This window comes from Geotrypetes seraphini, chromosome 5, assembly GCF_902459505.1.
Source record: "Geotrypetes seraphini chromosome 5, aGeoSer1.1, whole genome shotgun sequence".
Taxonomy (NCBI): Eukaryota; Metazoa; Chordata; class Amphibia; order Gymnophiona; family Dermophiidae; genus Geotrypetes; species Geotrypetes seraphini.
In genome coordinates this window covers 161,362,699-161,379,125 of record NC_047088.1, presented here as the reverse complement: position 1 = coordinate 161,379,125, position 16,427 = coordinate 161,362,699, and the positions used below count along the sequence as shown (strand labels likewise).

At 40.1% G+C, this 16,427-nt stretch overlaps 1 protein-coding gene across 4 annotated transcripts in view; it reads right to left on the bottom strand.

Annotated features, from left to right (window-relative positions):
- The window catches only part of MAP2 (microtubule associated protein 2), a 744,831-nt gene that overhangs the window by 117,602 nt on the left and 610,802 nt on the right, over positions 1-16,427 (bottom strand). The gene's annotated exons all lie outside the window — the stretch shown is intronic.

The window sequence follows — 16,427 nt, the reverse complement described above, 5'->3', positions numbered from 1 at the left end:
GTGCAGTTTAGATTTACATGGTTCTGAAGAGAAGAAAGTGGTGGTGAGAGCACTTCCACCTAGATTGTGAATAAAAGCATTTAATTCATTATAGAAATTTATACATATAACTGTGTGCTTCCACCCTGCTCAAACTTCACCCATATGAATACCTTCCTGTAAAGTCTATGCCATTGAAGAGCGATGTATACTTACACAATATCTCATGGTCAGAATGCTATCATTTATGTGCTCAAATCTCCCCTTACGGAGGTATATGACTAAAATACTGGCATCTACCTGCATTTTCCCAACTAATCTAGGTGGCTCCATATTGCTGCTATTTGCATAACATTTGGGCCTTATTACCAGGAAGGCCTGGACTCTCCTTAACCTACATTAATTTAATACAAATTAAATCTACCTGTTCACTGGCACCTCATTTGATGCTGATAACATACAGGCCAACTTATTTATTTCTGAGCCCTAGCTCTGAGTGATTGTAATCAAAGCTGTTGAAAACACAGGCCTCGCAGAAGGGTTAAGGAAAAAGTACACAAACAGCCTCAAGAAATAATATGCAACAGTGAAAAGAAGACACACATTAATGCAGACATTGAATGCTGATAGTCTTTTTCTGTGCTTTTGTTGAAAAGTACCACAGAACAGGCACAAAGTTGAACACTGGATTAGAAATGGTATTTGTATGACAGATGGCAGTGAACAACAGATACATCAGAAAACATATTATATTTAGGATAAATGCGATGTTTTCTCCAATGTAGGAAGTCCCTTTTGTCCAAAGAAAACTAAGAATAAGAGACAGAGGATGGGAGAAGATACTTGATAAAAATGTTTCAGTCCTTCACTTATCAGAATAATTAGTAAATTAAAAATTCTATTAGAAAGAATATCATAGAAATAATCTAGAGCAAACTTCCACAACAACTAAATTGGCTCTTTGGCATGAATAATTCACATTATATTAAAAAAATCTCAAACTATAGTTCTACCTATTTTACTTTCCTATCAATCTGTTGATCTTCCTTTCAATTAACGTTGTGTATTTATTGTAAACCGTCATGTTTTAGACATCAAGGAAAAGTGATATATCAAGTGTAATAAACAAAAGCTCTTCCTCTTCCATTAAGTACAAAACCAAAGACGACAGTGGCAGTTAGTGGGCAAAAAGCCCATTTATGGCAGGTCAGTTTTCCTTTCTACTAGCCTCTACTTTCCTTTCTACAGCCTCTACTTGATGTCCAGTGTTACTTGCACTTCACAACTAAGAATCCCCTCTGCTTTTCCCATGCACTCTTGAATCCTGATAGCGTTTCTCCTTCAGCCACTTCCTCACAATCCAACTAGGCAATTCTTGTCAATTCCTACCGTTTTAGGAAAATAAAGAATCAAAGATGTATGTAGGCCGTGAGGACAAAGATCAAGATTTTTGATATTCCTCTTGATAGATATAGGTAGCAGAGTTACTTGGAGAAGGTGCCAACAACTGTAAAGCTGGAACAATTTTCTGTACTACAGTGTACTAAATAAAGCACTACCCAAGAACCCTTTCAAGTTTCCAAACTGTCGTGGATAAAAAAATAAAATAATAAAAAATAAAAACATACGGCCCCCTTCAAAAAAAAAAAATCGTAAACAACAAAGAGGTATCCAAAGTTCTTCAATTTTAACCTCTCCACTTCAGGTACAGTATACTTTCCCATACACTCAATACAAGAAAGGTTGTCTACTACATTTAAAAAAATGTACATTTTAGGGTAAAGTTTTGGTGAGATGCCAAACTTAAACATTTAGGTGTGTACTTTTATGCTCAAATCAGCTTTACATTCAAACACTAAGGAGGCAATTCTATAACTGGACACCACTCTATAGGCATCTTGGTGCTGCATGTAGGGAGTCTATTCTACAGTGTCATTTGGGCACCCAGATTCCAATATAGAATACAAGCGTGGCCTGGCATCAGCACACCTAACATTTATGCACTGCAACCCTGGTGTAACTGTGTTTGTGCAAATGCAGCGAGGATGCATGCAACTTCTGTACGTTATCTGCTAAAGTGGGAGCTGCAACCATTGCCCACCCATGCTCCAACGGTTTTGTCCTTCTAACACAGTGTCTCGCTAACATTTTGAAGCCTTGGTACACTAAACTCGTGACCGCATCTGGAGGGCGCGCACATCGACATGATGATGTCACGCGCAAATATGATGTGAATATATCAACGTCTGTGTATGCGCGGAGGCCCTCCAGATGAGGCCCCGAGCTTGTTATTACTACGCTGGGGGGGAATGGGGGGGAGGAGGAGGAGGAGAGGTGCTCTCTCCGGCTACCTACAGGATGTGCCTCTCGCCATGAGAGGCATGTCCTTTAGGCAGTCAGGCGGTGCCTTTCCTCCACACCGGCATCTCATGGCACACCCGGAATCTCACCATGGCACAGTAGTGTGCCAAGGCACACAGTTTGCAATACACAACTTTAGCATTTATGTGCTACACCACTTACATTACACCCTTCCGATACTTATGCATGTAAATGAACACTTCCCCACCTAAATGCTAGTATTCTATAAATTGACATGCACAATGGGCATTAAAATGCACGTGCCAAGTTACAGAAACAGGGAGAAAATGCCTACAAATAATTAGAACTTGAATATCAGATTATGTGCATATATGTACGGGTGTACATTTAAGCAGCGAAGCACATTAGTGGAAAACATGCATGTGAGCAACATGCCAGTTACACACATGCACTTTTGAAATGCAATTGTGTAGTTAAAAAATGATCTTCAAAATTCACTCCCCCAAAAAACGTTGGTTTTTTTTTTTCTTAAAATGTGTATATCCTATGCATTGGAAAGCTATGCATATGCAGATTTTAAGTGGATTCAGCCAATTGAACCGCATAACTCCTCACATGATGCACAAAGAGCTCACAATGACTTTGAAGAGTTACCCCAATCATATAGACGGCAATGGGGCATTAACTAGAAATAACATTTTGGTTCAGAAAAATTGGGAGGGGGATGCTAGAAGTCGATAAACATGTTTTATTTTCTCATATAGGTGACTGGACAGAAGTAATTACATTAAGGCAAGGTAAGGAAGTAGAATCACTGGTTTCTAAAGACACGTGGATTGAGCCCTAGCACTTTGAAATTCCTACATTCCCTTGGAAAATTACAATTCCTGACAGGCTACCGTTAACTCTAATGCAATTTTAAATATGTTTATTTCAAGTGGAATACGAGTAGGGATGTTCACAGGGCAAAAAGGTTTTGGTTTTCTTTCCGTTCAGTGAAACTGATGTTTGCATGAGTATGTGCCAAAGAGAGCATTGCGTTCCTTGTATGTTTGCATCCTTGATGTCCCCCAACTATTGTCATTTAAGACTGAACAGGACAAGGACCAGCACTTTCTCAACTGCAAGTCCTAAGGAATGGAACAGTTTACCGATTGAACTGAGGCGACAGAAAAAATGTACAGTGGAACCTCGGTTTGCGAGTAACCCGGTCTGCGAGTGTTTTGCAAGATGAGCAAAACACTCAGCAAACTTTTGCCTCGCAAACCGAGCATGTTCCGATATGCGAGCACCTCCCCCCCTGCTCTAACCGGCATCGCACCCCCCGAACCGGCATCGCAACACCCCCCCCGTGAACGCCCCCCTCCCCCGCGAGAACCGCATCGCACCCCCGTGCTGAAAGCGGCATCCGCCCGCCCTTCCTCTCAAACATGCTCCTTACCCCTTCTGCTGGTTTTGAGAGTGAAAGCAAGCTCCCGCCTCTTGCCTGGGCCGGGCCTTGAGCATCTGCGCATGCTCAAGGCCTTCTGGCTCTCGTTCTCTCGAGGCGGGAGCTTGCTTTCACTCTCACAACCAGCAGAAGGGGTAAGGAGCGTGTTTGAGAGGAAGGGCGGGCGGATGCCGCTTTCAGCACGGGGGTGCGATGTGATTCTCGCGGAGGGGGGGGTGTTCGCGGGGGGGGGTTGCGATGCCGGTTCGGGGGGTGCGATGCAGGTTAGAGCGGGGGAGGGGGTGATGGAGCAGCGCCGGTAGCCTCGGGTGGGGGGATGGTGGAACGAATCAAAGCGAGTTTCCATTCATTCCTATGGGGAAACTCGTTTTGATATACGAGTAACTTGATTTACAAGCATGCTTCTGGAACAAATTATGCTCGTAAACCAAGGTTCCACTGTACTTACTTTTAAATTAATGTTGAAGGATTGCACATCAAAGGGGAATATTTTACAATATTGCATTGTCCGGTACCTGACGGTTTTGTAGAAATCTATTGCAATTTAGAAAGTTGCTTAAGACCCACTTGCTTGTTCAAGCATTTATAAGCTAATATTCTGCTTCTTGAGTTAATATTTTACTTTCTGAATCTTTTTATACAGGTTATTAGATTTATGCATCTTGATTGAAGTAATGTAGTAAATGAGCGGTTGAGATGGTATAATTTTATGATTTTTGCTGATGTATGCGATCTTTATGCTGTGCAAATCCTGAAATATGTATGTAATACTGTGAGCCACCTTGGATAAAGGCAGATTAAAAATGTTTAAATTAAAATAAATAAATAAAATACTTGCTTGCCTTAATTTATGACTAGGCATAACTTGTTGCCCCTGCTTTTCTTAACTTGTTTTATGTGATAGGGTGTGGTGGATGATAATAGACCTGTTTTTAATTGTGTAAGTTGAAGTGTTCCCTGCTTTGGATAAAGGCAGGTTACAAATAAACAATTTGGGGATTTTCCATAATTTTGGGACTGTTTTTTGGTTAGTTTCACATACTCCTTTAATTTTTTTTTTAAATGTGTGTATAATGCTTTAAAGGAAGTTAATGGACTTAAACTCCCTCATTCTATAACACGAATAGCTAAATGTACACACCATTTACACATTTAGATTAGAAAATATGATCACCTATGCATGTGAATGTTATAGATTTGCATGTAGGTGCTAGCTGAGAACTAAACGTATCCTATAATCTTACCCCCAAATTCTATATGTAGTGCCTACAAAATCAGCACCTGTCATAATGGTGCTTAGCACGATGCTATAAAAGGCACTTTTTATATATAGAATCGCGCTTAGCAGCCATACATGTCACTAACATTTATGCTCATCTATTGGGCCACTGAAAATCAGGCCTAAATGCCTGAGCCTAAGCTGTGTGCAAAATCAGGTGTATTCTATAGCAGTGGCCCTAACTTTTAGGAATGCCCATGATCTGCTCATGCTCCTCTCCTGTCCACACCGCCATTTGAGATTAACACGCTAGAAGTGATGCACAACACTTAATAGAATGCGCTTATACAGTTGTGCATGGAACTTCTAATTAGTGCCAAATAGTGTTTTTAAATGTTGGTTACCAAGTATCAGTCCTGATTGTCTTGTTATATAATTAAGATGCGTGTGTAAATTGGGTATATGCACTGATCTGCATGCACATTTTAAGACACCATATATAGAATTTGGGCCTTAGTGCACAACTTGGATAGCATGCAATTGTAAGGGAGTGTTGTCATGGGCATCTCCCATGGTTATATACATAGTATAGAACAGTGTCATTTATATACCATAATTCAGCATTTAGGCGTCCCACTTACACTATTATTCTACAACGGAATTTGGGTGTTCAGATCCCTTAATATAACTGCTTCTTAACACCCAGTATTTTAGCATTTTATAGAATTGACTACCTACGTTAATTTGCAGATTAATGTGCATTAAATTGATTTAGCATGCATTAATTTTTTATGGCATGCTAATGAACCAAATACACATTATAAGATGCACAACCCAGGCTCCTTGAGCCAGTATGTAAGCCTCTCACAAATCCCAACTTTTGTAATTTACCGGTAATAGCCTTTTATTCTGCCAGTGCAGGAGCATCGCTATAAACTATATTTCTCTTCACCTTGCTTTCCATTACCTATTTAGGGACTTCACTTCCATATGGAAAAAAACAAAATGTCTCCTCTCAGTGAACAAATCATATATACAAATGAAATCTTAGGAATATGGAGAGAAGGAGGAACATAAAGGGACCATGCTTGGTTCACCTTCTTCATGGTTTAACAATGCCTCTCCCTTCTGCGGTGTGGTATTGGGGAATGTACTAGAGTCTGTCCACTCTGAGCAGAATAAAGGGTGCTTGTAATATTCCTCATCTGAACTGCAGGGGTCATCATCGGGTACAAATACTGAAATAGAAGGGGCTAGGAGTTTGCATCTCTTCCTGATGATGGCTGGCTCAGAGCTTGGACACCTGTATAAAGGTCCCACCTTATCCTCAGATCCTTCATCTACAAACAGACATAGGAAGAAACTGCAGGCAAAACTGGACTGACAACACAAGACAAGATGAAATGGACACAACATGAAGACAGACAGAGGCATTTAGCTGAACAGTGAAACGGATCAACTAGTCATGCTGAGATTATGAACATTTGAGAATTAGACAATAGAACAATTATATGCCATTCTTCCAAATAGAAATATGCACGTCACATTATTTGGTATTCTTAAACAGTAATTGATACATTGAAGTTCTGCTCATATTACAAAATTAACTTGATTAAACCAGTTCAGAGCGTTCACATTCCATTTAAAGAAAGCATTTAGTCAGTTGAGTGAGAGCCAAGATTCATGAAAATTTGAGGGTCTCTTTCCCCAATATACTTGTATGTAAGATGGTAACATTTAGGGTCAGTAGACCGCATTTTGTTTCATCCCAGAAGTTGTTCTGAAAGGGAAGTGGTTTCTTCCTATTGCAAACCATGCTCATAGCTCGTGTTTTCCTATTAAATAAACAGAATTTTAATTTGCTGGTATTTTAGAATGGGATAAGCATAGCATTGAGCATGAAATCTCCCAGCCTGCCGCATATTAAACTATCTGGTCATTTACTTAGCAAACCAGTTTCTTGTAATCACTGTTAGCTAAACCATTAAAAAAAAAAAAACTTTCCTGTCAACCCAAGATGTGGACTTTGATATTGAACAACAGAAAGAGTGTGAATGGTGAAAAGAATGGATTTCATACCCTAAGATGCAGAGTAAGGGAATGTCCTGTGGTGTAGCATTTTGTGGGGTTACAGGCCAGTCTGACATACTACAGCAAAGTCACAAACTCTATCTAATCTAATACTTGGTTTTATATATCGAGAATTCTATCTAAGAGTGCTCGACTCGGTTTCCAATAGTTAGATTAAGCTGAAAGAAACATATTAATTGGTTCTTAAAAGGGTTAATTACCAAAGTGTTTGGCAAACAAAATAGTTTTCAAAGCAGCTTTCAAAGCAGTTTTCAAAATAGTTTTCAAAGCAGCAAAATAGTTTTCTAGCAGCTTTCAGGCGGGCTTCAAACCTAATTTTACTGGATTTAATATTTCTAATTTAAGAAAGAACCTTCAAAATATTGGAATGGAAAAAAAATTAAACATGTCTATGTTTGGTGATATTGCTGGCCAATGTTTGTATGTCACTCTTACTTTGAAATGAATAAAGATGATTAAAGAAAACCAAAAAAACATGTCCACGTAGGCACTTCCTTTTAAAAGTAAGAGAAGAGTGGGAGTGATGTCATCTTAGATGGAGGCAGCTTGAAAGACATGCTTCATTGGGAGACAGGGAACAATCAGCAGACCCGACCACTCACCCAAACTGAGTGAAACTTATCTTGAGCACTGCAGTCAGTGACAGAAAGACTCAGGTGATGGGCTGGTTGGCAATGACAGTGAAAAATTGCATGGATGATTTTTTAAAATTCTTCAAGCTCAGCATCATAGATGCGGCAGGCAGGCTATTTGGTGGGAGGAGAATATAAGCCCCCAAGTAACATGCCAGATTTGGCTTCAGAGAGATCCAGTGACTGTGAAACTGAGGAGTGCTGGGAGCCGCTTACCTGTGCAAAGGTGAGACTGATGTTATCAGAATTAAAAGGAACATTGAAGGATGACTGTATCACTCAATGGTGCAACCTCACCTTGAGTATTGTGTTCAGTTCTGGTCTCATCTCAAAAATGAAATAGCGGCACTAAAAAAGTTTCAAAGAAGAGCAACCAAGATGAAAAAAGGGATGGAACTCCTCTCGTATGAGGAAAGACTAAAGAGGTTAGGGCTCTTCAGCTTGGAAAATAGAAGGCTGAGGGGAGATATGATTGAATGCTACAAAATCCTGAGTGGTGTATAACGGGTACAAGTGGATCAATTATTATTATTATTTTTTTTTTTTTTTTACTGCATCAAGGTTTACAAACACTAGGGGGACACTCAATGAAGATACAGGGAAATACTTTTAAAACCAATAGGAGGAATATTTTTTCCACTCAGAGAATAGTTAAGCTCTGGAACGCTTTGCCAGAGGATGTGGTAAGAGCAGTTAATGTAGCTGATTTTAAAGAAGGTTTGGAGAAGTTCCTGGAGGAATAGTCTATTGTCGGGGAAGCCACTGCTTGCCCTGGATTAGTGGTATAGAGTACTGCTACTATTTGGATTTTTGCCAGGTATTTGTGACTTGGATTGGCCTCCATGAAGATGGGACACTGAGCTACATGGACCATTGATCTGACCCAGAAGGCAATTCTTATGTTCTAATGACATTCATTGAAGGTGGACATCCATGCAGTGGCATTGAGGTATGTGAGCTGTTCTCTAAGCTGTGTAGAATGTGACTGATTTGGGGCAGAGGGTCAAGGAAATGAAAAGCACGGAGAAACTCAGAATTGAGATCTGGAAGTTGTGTCCAACAAAATGGACAGATGTCAGGCAATATGGAAATATACAGAGAGAAAGGCTAAAGATGTGGAGAATTATACTTGATGCTGCAACTTAAGGATTCATAGTATCATAGAATCAGAGCAGTATACTGATGTTGGAGCAGTGGCACAATTGATATTTCAACAAGTACTACCAACTCAGGGAGCAGTGAAGCAAGTAGAAAGATGCGGACTGAATGAACTCATAAGGCTTTCAGCCTACCTAAGGTTAGGCTGCCCTGAAATGTGGTGCTTTGTGTGTACTGTTCCCCAGTGACAGACATGATCCTAACATTGGCACGAAGGAAAGAGGACTTAGCACTGGATGGACACAAAACTGAAATTTATGGCAATAAATACTGCAGAAGTGTTGAGACTTAGAGAGAGCGAGCACAGAAATGCTTCAGAAAACATTATAAGTGGCTATAACCATTTTGCAGTGTCTTATCAAAGCAAAACATTGAAAGAGGCAGTGGACAGTGCTTCAAGAGGCAGGCCTGGCCAAGGATTAGGCACCTAGGTTAACCCCAGTAGAGCCAACCCATGGCAGCTGGAACAGTGGTCATCAACTTGGCAGTTAGGCTTCAATGCTAAAAAATGTAAAGTAATGCACCTAGGCAAAAAAAATCCACACAGAACTTACACACTAAATGGTGAAACCTTGTCCAGGACCACGGTGGAACGTGATTTAGGAGTGATCATTAGCAATTACATTACATTACATTAGTGATTTCTATTCCGCCATTACCTTGCGGTTCAAGGCGGATTACATTCCAACTAAAAAACAGGAATTACATACAAATTAAAAGGAGTAGAATAAGCGATGACATAGAATTTTTAAGGTAATAAACATTGGATAAAGAGTTACCAAAGGGAAGTGGAGGTCTTTAGGAGGTAAGAATATGGTGAAATTATGGGTTTTAGATAGTATTTGATAGGTAAAAGTGTTGTTAAGAGTAAGAGGTTTTAAGGGTGGGTGTGGTTAGGACTGTTTCAGGGCTTTCTTGAAGAGTATAGTTTTTATTTGTTTTCTGAAAATCTTGTAGTCTGGGGTGGTTAACAGTAGGTTGGAGATTTGGTTATCCATTCTTGCAGCTTGAGTGGCTAGGAGGCCGTCGTATTGTTTTGACCGTTTTACTTCCTTGATCGGGGGAGGTGTGAAAGGGGAGTGCGTTTTTCTATGTCTGGTTGAGGTTGCTTGGATGAGGCGATTGTTTAGGTAGGCTGGGCTGTTTCCATTTAGGGTTTTGAATATCATGCAGTAGAATTTAAATAATATTCTTTCTTGGATTGGTAGCCAGTGTGAGTTGATGTAGGCTTCTGTGATATGATCATGTTTCCTCAGTGAGTAGATGAGTCTCAGAGCAGTGTTTTGGATTGTTTGTAGTTGCTTGGTCATCGTGGCAGGGCAGGGGAGGTAGAGGATGTTGCAGTAGTCTAGCAATCCTAGGATTAGGGATTGCACTATGAGCTGGAATTGTGATCTTTCAAAGAATTTCCGGACTTGTCTCAGGTTTCTCATTATTGCAAAGGATTTCTGTATGGTTTTATTTATTTGCAGTTGCATAGTGCAGCATCTGTCTATTGTCACTCCTAGTAGTTTTATGGTGGTTTGGATTGGATAGTTGATTGAGTTAAGTTCTAAATTGGTTATAGTTGGGACTTTGTCATTTTCGAGGAGGATGAATTTAGTTTTATCTGGGTTGAGTTTTAGTTTGTGTTCTTTCATCCAGGTTGTAACTGTTTCTATTGTTTGGTGTATTATGTTTGTCATGGTGGTCTTTGGCTGATCATATGGTATGAGGATGGTGATGTCATCCGCATAACTATAGGTGGTAATGCCTAGGTTATCCAGGTATGCCCCGAGAGAGGCAGTGTATAGGTTGAAGAGAGTAGGGGATAGTGGGGATCCCTGTGGTACGCCGCAAGGGTTTGACCAAGGATCTGATTTTTCTTTGTTTGATTTTACTCTGTAGGTTCTGGATTTTAGGAAGCCTTCAAACCAGGAATATACTGTATCTGAGATACCTATTGCATCCAAGATTTGGAGAAGGATGTTATGATCAACTAGGTCGAATGCTGCAGTTAGGTCCAGTTGTATGAGAAGCATTTTTTTTCCTGTGCTGAGGTGTTGTCTGGCTGTGTCCATAAGGGAGCCCAGGAGTGTCTCTGTGCTGAAGTTAGTTCTGAATCCTGATTGCATGGGGTGGAGTAGGTTATGGTCATCTAGATAGTTTGTGAGGAGTTTGGCTACTAGGCCTTCTGTAATTTTGACATATAGCGGTATAGAGGCAATGGGTCTGAAGTTGGATGGTTGGTCTGTTGGTCCTTTTGGGTCTTTTTGAATTGGGGTGATGATAATTTCGCTGAAGTCAGTAGGGAAAAAGCCATCTGTGAGTGTTGTTTGTATCCATTGCAGAAGTAGAGTACGGAATTTTATACTGGAGGTGGTAAGGAGATATGCTGGGCAGTGGTTGAGGTCACAGGAGGCGTGGCTGTATTTTTTGTAGAGTTTATTGAATTCGGACCATTGTATGTTGGGGAATTGAGACCATGTTCTGTCCGCTGTAGTAGATTCTTTATCCGTGGGTTGGGTTGTGATTTCGTTTAGGTGGGATGGGGTAAAGTTGAGGGTGGCTCTGGCGTTAGTGATTTTGTTCTTGAAATAGTCTGCTAGAAGGGTGGCTGAGGGGGTTGGGTTGTTGTTAGTGGTCGTGTAGGGTTTGGTGTCCGTTAGGTCTTTTAATATTTTGAATAGTTTTTTGGTATCTTGGGTTTCTGTGCCTATTAGGTTTGTGTAGTGAGTTTTTCTCTTGTCTTTTAGTAGGATTTTATATTGTTTGTTAGTTTTTTTCCAGGCGGTTTTCGTTTGATCTAGGTTTGTTTTTCTCCATTTTCTTTCTAATCTTCTGCATTGTCTTTTAAGTTGGAGCAGATCATTGTCAAACCATTGGTCTGATCTTCTACTGGTTCTAGTTTTGGTTTGTAGTGGGGCTAGTTCGTCCTGGGTGTTGGTGGCTAGAGAATTCCAGTGAGAGATGAAGTCTTTTGGGTCGCAGTCCTGGAGCAGTCCTGGAGCAATGATATGAAGGCTGCCAATCATGTGGAGAAGGCTTCGTCCAAGGCAAGACAAATGATGGGCTGCATTCGTAGGGGTTTTGTCAGCAGAAAACCTGAAGTCATAATGCCACTGTACAGATCCATGGTGAGACCTCATCTCGAGTATTGTGTTCAATTCTGGAGACCACACTACCGGAAAGATGTGTTGAGAATTGAGTTGGTTCAGCGAATGGCTACCAGGATGGTCTTGGGGCTCAGGGATCTCACGTATGAAGAAAGGTTAAAAAAACTGCGGATGTACTCACTGGAGGAGTGAAGAGAGAGGGGGGACATGATTGAGACCTTTAAATATATCACGGGGCATATAGAGATGAAAGATGATATCTTCAGTCTTACAGGGCCCACGGTAACCAGAGGACACTCGCTGAAAATCAGGGGAGGGAAATTTCAAGGTGATGCTAGGAAGTACTTCTTCACCGAAAGGGTGGTCGATCATTGGAACGAGCTGCCTCAACAGGTGATTGAGGCCAACAGCATATCAGATTTTAAGAGAAAATGGGATATTCATGTGGGATCTATAGGGGAGTAAGAATCAGGGAGTGGGTCATTGGTATGGGCAGACTCGATGGGCTATGGCCCTTTTCTGCCGTCAATTTCTATGTTTCTATGTTTCTAAAATGGCAGACAGTATCTAGAGAGTGCTTATGGAATGCTTATTCCAGGCACCAATGAACAAGACCAGGACTAAGGGGTAGGGGGCTCTGGAATTTCACAGACCGCTACTATTTGTGACCTGGATTAACCACTGTTGGAAACAGGAAACTGGGCTAGATGGACCTTTGGTCTGATTCAATATTGCTGTTCTTATGTTCCCTGGGATTCAGTGAGATTACAGCACAATTTCAAGATCACTGCAGAAATAAACAGTAGGGATTAATTTTATAATACTACACTGTGAAAGGGGAATGGGTTGTGAGGGGACATGGTAAAATAATTATGTTTATTAAACTTTTTATACCATCAATACTGACTAGCAGATCTGGGTGGTTTACAATTCATTTAGGAAAGGGAGGAAATGTGGTAGAGGGGGCAAGGGGTAGGGGGATGCTTATTTTAATGATAGTTACCTTTTGGGGATATATACAATTTGTACTGAAAAAGATGTCTTCCAGGATAATGTATTCCTCCTTAAAATCAGAAGATTTCAGACCATGGAACATATAGGAAGAGTAGAAAATAGGAGAAAGGGCATGGAAGAGGTGCAGGAGAGGGGATAGAGGGCTTTACTGACAAAGGAGGTGGTGTGGAGCAACAGGTAGGGGGTGAGAATTGACAAGGCATGACTGTAAAGGATTTAGCATGTGGAAAAGGATTGAGTTAGGTGTTAGTATCCTGAATGTGAAGAACGAGAGAGTATATATCCTCAATGTGCCAGGAATGTCAGGAGATTCAAGCTTTATGGGTGAGATATCCCAGGTGTTGAATGCCCATGGACAACAGCTGGAGCCTTCTGCTGAAGTCTGTTCACTGAATGTATGTGATAGGCTCTGACCAGATAGAGGTACGGATGTGATATTGTTTAGGAAAGCATGTCTGACAGTGCTATATAATAAGAGGGATGGATAGTGGCACACCAACATATGTGTAGAGGAGAATGCTAATGCATAAGTTGCTGCAGGTAGAACATCTAACAGCTGTAACCATGTAGTTTATTGGTAATCCAGGGGGTCTTTGGGCAGGAGTGACATCTAGTCATTGCTGCCCAGTCCTGTGCCATCATGAACATGACATGATTACCGCTATGGGTCATATTTCTTTATATGGAAACAAACTCTAGCAGTAGTTGCAGTTATGTGATGCAAGGTTCCACATTATGAGTCACCACCCATGAAAAGGATCTAGATGTCATCGTTCATGATACAATGAAATCCTCTGCACAGTGTGCAGCGGTGGCTAAGAAGGCAAATAGAATCCTAGGAATTATTAGAAGAGGAATGGAAAACAATAATGCTATAATGCCTTTGTATTGTTCCATGATATGACTGTACCTCAAATACCTTGTGCAATTCTGGTCACCACATCTCAAAAAAGATATAGCAGAATTAGAAAAGGTACAAAGAAGGGTGACAGAAATGATAAAGGGGATGGGACGACTTCCCTATAAGGGTAAAGCAGCTAGGGCTCTTCAGCTTCAAGAATAGATGGTTGAGGGGCGATGTGATAAGGTCTATAACATATTGAGTGGTGTGAAATGAGTAAAGTGGATCGCTTGCTTACCCTTTTCAAAAATACTAGAACTAGGAAGCACACAATGAAGCTACTAAGTAGTAAATTTAAAACAAACCAGAGAAAATATTTCTTTACTCAACGTATAATTAAACTTGGAATTTGTTGCCAAGAATGTGGTAAAAATAACTTAGCAGAGTGCAAAAAGGTTTTAGATAATTTTCTTAAAAAAATTCCATAAGCCATTACTTAAGGTGGACTTAGGAATTCCACTACTTATTTCTTGGATAAACAGCACAAAATCTGTTTTTCTCTTTTGGGATCTTGCCAGGTACTTGTGACTTGAATTGGCCACTGTTGGAAACAGGACACTGGGCTCGATAGACTTTTGGTCTGTCCCAGTATGGTAGCATTTATGTTCTTATGTTCTGCTAAGAGCCCCAATTTGATGATGGCACCAGACTGAGCAGGAATGACTGCCCAAAGACCTCTTAGATCACCAATGATTTACATGATAGGCCCTTTGAGAGACTGGATCCTTTTTTTTGGGGTGGTGGGGGTGGTTCTGGAGCCTTTGGAATGGGGCTTGAACCAGGGGAAGGGAGTTTTTCTGGCAGCTCAGGAACATCAGGCTGCAAGCTTGATAAATAAAATAGATTTGACAAATAAAGCACACCACCATTTCACAGAATATGTCTAAAAAGATATGCATGAGTGGTAATCAAACTTGTACATCACAAAATAAGTAAAATGCTAATATTCTTTGGCAAGGACATATTTGTTGATGTGTTTTTCCTCCATAAATGCCAAATAATAAGAGGAAGATGGTAGAAACTATTCTGCCAATAGTTATGTAAAACTTGTAATTTGGTTTTAAAGACTTTACAACAAGTTGGTTTTGTAGATTTATATACTGTGAAATTAAATCACCACTGATGTCCTAAAAACACAAAAATGCTTAAGCAACATATATAAAAAAAAACTAAAATAAATATTTTCAGCATTAAAAGTGAAAATGAAGGTTAGTTTGAGTACTGGGAATTTTTTTTTTTTTTAGTTACTTTAGCATCAGTCTTTCCCTCTCAATCAGGCCCTCCTCCCAAGATAAGTACCCCCAACTGATTTTTCTCATCAAGAGCCTCACTACCAAGAGCAAAGCCCACATCCTGGACAATTGCTTTTTAAATAGCATATAGACCTTTATCAGAGGTATCACAAGACTACCACCAGGAGTGCCATTTTGAACCCAAGACTCAGACAGAACAGAAGTAGAGGGTGATCTTTTCTGTCTCATATGCTACACAACCAAGGATTACTTAGGTAAGTGACAGGGGCATCAGGTATCATTCTTATGGAAGGCAGCCATGGATCAGGAAGGGACTATTATCTGGAGGAGTAGGGATGGATTTGCTATTGGGAGTTCTTGACCCAGGAGGGTAGGAGATCAGATCATGAGGATTCCTAGGCCATAAGGTTTGTTTGTTGTTTGTTTGCTCCTTGAGTGTTTTTTTTTTTAATGAGGCAATGCTGTGACCCACGTTACATGTATAAGCAAGTAGCGTGCATCCACCACCATTATCTACTAATTCATGTAGTTTTCTGTATGATTGCCTATATCCATCTTTGTTATCTATCAAATACTAATTTTTAACACAGTTTTATATAACAGTGATTATTTACTGTTTTAAATAATGCCACAATGTGAATCAAGTGTTGTAAACCTGCTCTGATGAAATTTGGACCGGATTTGATTTATTCAACTTGATATACTGTCATTGACAAACACTATTAGGCATTAAAAACCCAACAGCACAATAAAGCACAGTCTTCATAAAACTGAAAAAAAATTCTAAACATTAACACAATATTTTAGAAACAGAATCCTGTTTATCAGAAGTTGGTAATGGAACCCACACGGGAAGGGGTCATACTGGACTTAGTGCTTACAAACAGGGAAAGTGTTTCTGATGTTATAGTGAGTGATCTCTGGCATCCAGTGATTAATATTAAGATGGGTATAGAGAGGGCTCATTCAAAAGAAAAGGTTCTAGACTTAAAAAAAAACAAAACACCACCCTAACTTTGTTCAGATGGGGGATTACATCAAAGAATTGTTGTCTGGATGGGAACGTCTGGAAGGAGTGGAAATGCAGTTGGCAAAACTGGAAGGAGTACTTGTAAGAGCAACAAACCTTTTTGTGAGGTAAGTAAGTAAAAGTAAGATGAAAAAAAGACTGCTTTGGTTCTCAAAAGTAGTATCTGAGAAGGTAAGAAATAAGAGGTTAGCTTTCATAAACTACAAAAGATCACAGAAAGAGAAAGACAGGCAAAAATATCTGGAAAAGTTAAGAGAGGCTGGTCATGTAGTCAGGAAAGCAA